This window comes from Branchiostoma floridae, unplaced genomic scaffold, assembly GCF_000003815.2.
Source record: "Branchiostoma floridae strain S238N-H82 unplaced genomic scaffold, Bfl_VNyyK Sc7u5tJ_1480, whole genome shotgun sequence".
In the NCBI taxonomy this organism is placed as follows: Eukaryota; Metazoa; Chordata; class Leptocardii; order Amphioxiformes; family Branchiostomatidae; genus Branchiostoma; species Branchiostoma floridae.
In genome coordinates this window covers 102,330-107,953 of record NW_023365727.1, presented here as the reverse complement: position 1 = coordinate 107,953, position 5,624 = coordinate 102,330, and positions in this window count along the sequence as shown.

The window sequence follows — 5,624 nt, the reverse complement described above, 5'->3', positions numbered from 1 at the left end:
ACTACAATTCAAGATGACTGCCTAAATCACGATTTTATAGAGTTCAAAGATGACCTACGGTATAGATCAAGCTGCGACAAAGGTGTAAACAAATACGGCAAGCACTTAATTGAGCTCTGTTCATCTGCTGATCTAACCATTCTAAACGGTAGAGTCGCAGGAGACCTGTCCGGAAAGCTTACCTGCCATAAATATAACGGTTCTAGTTTAGTGGACTATTGTGTTGTTAGCTCGAAATTCTTTCCAAAAGTTAGATACTTCAAAGTTGACGATCCCTCCGTATTCTCTGATCACTGTTTAATAACATGCTCAATCTCTACGAATTATTCACCCTATATAAAACAAACCAAACCTTTTTCGCATCCTTTACCGACCAAATATGTTTGGGACGACAATCCTAAAGACAAATTTACAGAGGCATTACAAGCTCCCTCAACTGTAAGAGATTTACAGAAATTCATGGATAAATCCTTCCCTACTGTAGAAGACGCCGTGAAAGAAATCGAAGACATTATCATACATGTTGCCGACAAGTCATTACGGAAGATTGTCTACAAAAAGAAAAAGAAAAGGAAAAACAAAAACAAACCATGGTTCAACCAGTCATGTGCTGCTCTCAAACGGAAAGTCAATCGTTTAGCTACAGAATTTTCTAAATGTCCCTGGAAACTTGATCTTCGCCATGCTTATTTTAACAACCTTAAAATTTACAAGAAAAAGATTAAAGCAGAAAGACAGCTCTTCAAAGAAAGGCAATGGAACAATCTTTATAAACTCAGTAAATCAGACCCACAAAAATTCTGGAGAGAAATGAAAATTCAAAACCAGGATGGAAATGATAAACAAGATGAAAATAATAACATAAGCCCTGAAGAGTGGAAAACTCACTTCAAAAATCTGAACGATCTTGTAAAAATTAATGAAGCCGACACAGATTTCCATCAACATATCGGTCAGAAAGAAACAGACCTGCTTCAGACAACGGGAAGTGATAACGAAGTTGACATAGGAAATAAGGAGCATACCAAAACTATTATCAATACCCTTGCAAATAAAACGGGAAATCCCTTGGACTATGACATTTTAGAAGACGAAATCATAGCCGGACTACATAAACTAAAGGGCCGTAAAGCATGTGGCACAGACTCCATCACTAATGAAATGCTAAAATGTAGCACAAACCAACTTGTCATACCACTGAAGAAACTGTTCAATCTCGCCATCCAGTCCGGTACATTTCCCAATCAATGGAGTCAAAACATTCTCGTCCCCATACACAAAAGCGGCAATACATCCAACCCGTCAAACTATAGAGGGATCGCAATTTCTAGCTGCGTTGGGAAACTGTTCACTCTCATATTAAGTAACCGTCTGCAGCACTTTCTAGAAGATAACAATATATTGACTCCTTCTCAATCCGGATTTAGACAAAACTTCCGGACAAGTGACAACATCTTCGTGCTTAAAACTATCATCGATAAACAGTTGTCTGAACCTGGTGGAAAGTTATACGCATGCTTTGTTGATTTCAAGAAAGCATTCGACTCTGTTTGGAGAGATGGCTTGTACTACAAACTGTTATCATCAGGCATAGGTGGACAATTCTTCAAAATCATACAATCCATGTATTCCTACATAAAATACTGTGTTAAAACTCCTGGTGGCCTGTCAGACTACTTTAAATCAACGTGCGGCGTACGCCAAGGGTGTAATCTAAGCCCCCTTTTATTTAACCTTTTTATAAATGACATCCCTAGCGAGTTGTCTTCATCATTATGTGATCCTGTCACTCTCGATAATACTCCAATTAACAGTCTCCTATGGGCAGATGACCTAGTCCTCTTCTCAAAGTCAGAAAGTGGTCTCCAAGAGTGCCTAAAGAGACTAGACAGATTCTGCTCACTCTGGAAGCTAGCAATCAATAGAGACAAAACTAAAGTTATGATATTTTCAAAAACTGGACGAACAGGTTACAACATAAACTCAAATTTCCAATCACAAGGACAGTCCTTAAACATTACAAACTTTTATACATATCTGGGGGTAGATATAACACCCTCCGGATCATTTCAGCGTGCAACAAAACAACTGAGAATAAAAGCCCTCCGGGCTTCTTTCAAACTCAGATCCCTCCTTCTGTCAAACTACAACCCATCCATTCCACTAGCACTTGATTTATTTAATAGTTTAGTCAAACCAATTCTACTTTATTGCAGCGAGATACTGGGAACAACAGTTCAATCACGGGATCTCATCCTTAATGGAATAACGGAATGTCCAAATGAAAACATAAGACAAATATTATCCAACATTATATCTCCGATACTAGGATCGGATGTTAATATCCGTAAAGCTACTCGTGTCGGAAAAAAATCCGACCCACCATCTAACCGTCCGGTTTTAATTCGACTCAGCAAGTACAATGATAAGTTACAGATGATATATCATTCCAATACATTAGCTAAACAAAACATTACGGTAACTCAACCTCCAATTTCTTACGAGGTTTCCGACCTAGAATATGTTCTTCTAAACTTCTGCAAAATACTTCTCCGCGTCCCCAAAAGTTCAGTTAACGCTGCAGTAAGGGGAGAATTGGGCATGTTTCCGCTATACATAGATACACAGACTCAACTGGTTAAATATTGGATAAGATTGAACAGCCTCTCGAATGACAGAATCGTGAAAAAAGCATATAATGAAGCTGTAAGACTAGAACAAGACTGGGTTATACATGTACGAGATACACTCTGTAGACACGGGTTCCAAAATATTTGGCTGAACCCCAACGTAAGCGCCAACTACTTTGGAAACATGTTCAAGGAGCGCCTTAAAGACGAGTTTCTATCCAGCTGGCGACAAAAAATCAAAAGTTTCAGTAAACTCGAAACATATTCAAAAATAAAATCTGAATTTCATATTGAGAAATACTTGCTTTCGGTCCAAAACAAATCTTTCGTAGCCAATACAACAAAACTCAGAATTGCTGCACATCGGTTAGAAATTGAAAAGGGCCGACACAATAATGTCCCAGCGAGCCAGAGACTATGTCCAACATGCAAAGAAGGCGTAGAAGATGAATACCACTTCATGATAGAATGTCCAACTTACATAGAAGAAAGAGCTAAATTAATGCAGACGATAAAGAACAAATCATTACCTAAGACAAACAGAGAGTTATTTCATGTACTTATGTCATGTCCCGACACTGTTTCCGTTTACGTAGGCCAATACATATACACATCAATGCAGAAAAGGAACCTCATGATTTCAACTTAATTTTGTATACATTGTCATAGTAATGTATATACTAGATAATAAGATCCTCGCTATGTCTCCTCTCAGTCATATTGTTTGTGTAAAATACTGCCTGAATGTAGTATATTTTCATGTTATTAGCAATAGAACATCGCATAACCTATTGTTACTTTGTTAGATTAATTCTACTACTAGCATATTGCTAGTTGTCTGTACAATATAACGTTAGCTAAGTTTGCCATACATTGTACCCGTTTTACAAATGTTGTGCAATAAACTTTGACTTTGACTTTGACTTTGACTTGACTATTACAGGTGCGCTACCTGGTACTATACTGCACCTGGGGAGTAACGTATATGGTGTGTTACCTGGTACCTATATGGAACCTTATTACCGTACCGTAAGATGTCATACCTCGAAAGTCGATACTATATTGTTCGGTGCAAACATGACATTGAAATGAAAAAGACAATTTTTGCAGCTGAGGTGGCATAAAAACAGTGCTACTGCGAACGTATAAATCAACACCGTCTATGGTACGGAATACGTCAGCTATATGTTTTCAATTTGTCACAGTGTTTTCTTTCTTGTGCTGGAAACATTTCCAAAGCACTAACAAAAACACACGTGAATAATAGTTTCTCATTATAAACACTATCTACGCGCAAGTTGATATAGCTGTTGCTAAATGCTACACAAACACTGGTAAAGTACCAGTCTTAAGAAACACGGGTAAATGCATCAGTTCCTAAATACTAGAAAAAACAGTCATGTTGGAGGTGAAGATATCTCTTGGCCAGGTGCATATACCAAAATGTGCGTTATTCTAATTAATGCCTAATATTTGCATAATTAATAAAGACATTACAGTTCTTTTGTGGTCACTTCATGGTAGAGACTTCATATTGGAGATATATAGGTTGCTTGAGGACAGGCGAATACAATGAAATACATCTTATGTCAAGACTCAGGTATATGCAATAATGGGAATACAAAGGACCCAACCCTCCTTGTCTGAAACAAGTTCAACTATTTTATTACCATGTAATTACGTTAATATTGATACTATGAATGGAGTTATGTATCAAACTCGTGAACTTATATCATTCTGAAACTGCATTTTGTGATTTATACCAATCAACTTTTTAAATGTCATGTAAACCCATTTTTTTGGGGGGGGGGGCGAAATCGCTAAAGGGGGGCGAGGTAGGGGGGCGAGATCACTAACTGGGGAGGGCGAGATCGCTAGTGATTTCGCCCCGGGGGGGCGAGATCGCTAGTGATTTCGCCCCCGGGGGGGCGAGATCACGGGGGGGGCGAGAACGCTGTCACACCGGTATTATGATAATAGATGTTACGTTTAATACGAAGAAGTTTCTCACATCAAGGAAAACAATATTCAAATACATTTTTGTACAATTCAATATCTACAACTGGATAAAAGCAGAGATTTACTTCTGGACATTTTGAGTGACATCCAACTTGTCTTGTATTGTCTTAACACAGGAACCTATCTAAACATGATTTTCATACTAGAGTTCCACGACCCCATACCTTCGCCAAATAATCCTACCTTTCTTTACAACGGCTGCTTTAATTGTTTATCATTGATTATGCAAATAAGGTTCTTATTTACATAAATTGTATCAGTTGATCATCTCCTCTACCAGACACCAGACGTACACAATCTTAAGAAAGAAAGCTTTTATCGCATTTTCTGTTAATTTATGCAAATGAGACCCTCATTTGCATAATTAATGTTCAATGATGTTCACCCGTACATAACTTCCAAATGCTACAAGTAAGAAGTTACTGTCATTTACAACAATAAAATTGCAGCATTTTCTCATTAATTATGCAAATTAGGTATCTATTTTGCATAATATATATCAATCAATATTCTTCTCCTTCTCAGTTACAGGTGTCACATGTTGCAATGGTCCCATACTGGAACTGAGCATGTTCAGAAAATTTCATAATTGATTATGCAAATTAGATAAATATTTGCATAATTAATATGTCATTATATGAAGCATCACTTGAGCTATCCACATACCGAAAATCATAACAATTCGTTGACCTCTTTTTGAGTTATTCCCTTTTAAAGTCTGACACTAAACCTGCTCTGCAGTTCCAAAACAAGCCGCTAGGGGGCCCAAACATACACCACCTACTCTCGGCATCAAGAGCTATCTACCACTAAAAAATCATGGCCATAGCATGTTCAGAACTTGAGATATCAAACCAGGAAGTTCTGCTGCAGTACCATAAAGGTCGCTCTTCTTTGGCAGTTCAGTCTTCAAGACCATCATTGCGCCATAGAGGAGGTGACTTCTGTTGTTGCTGCTACAGTCCTCCTTCTTTT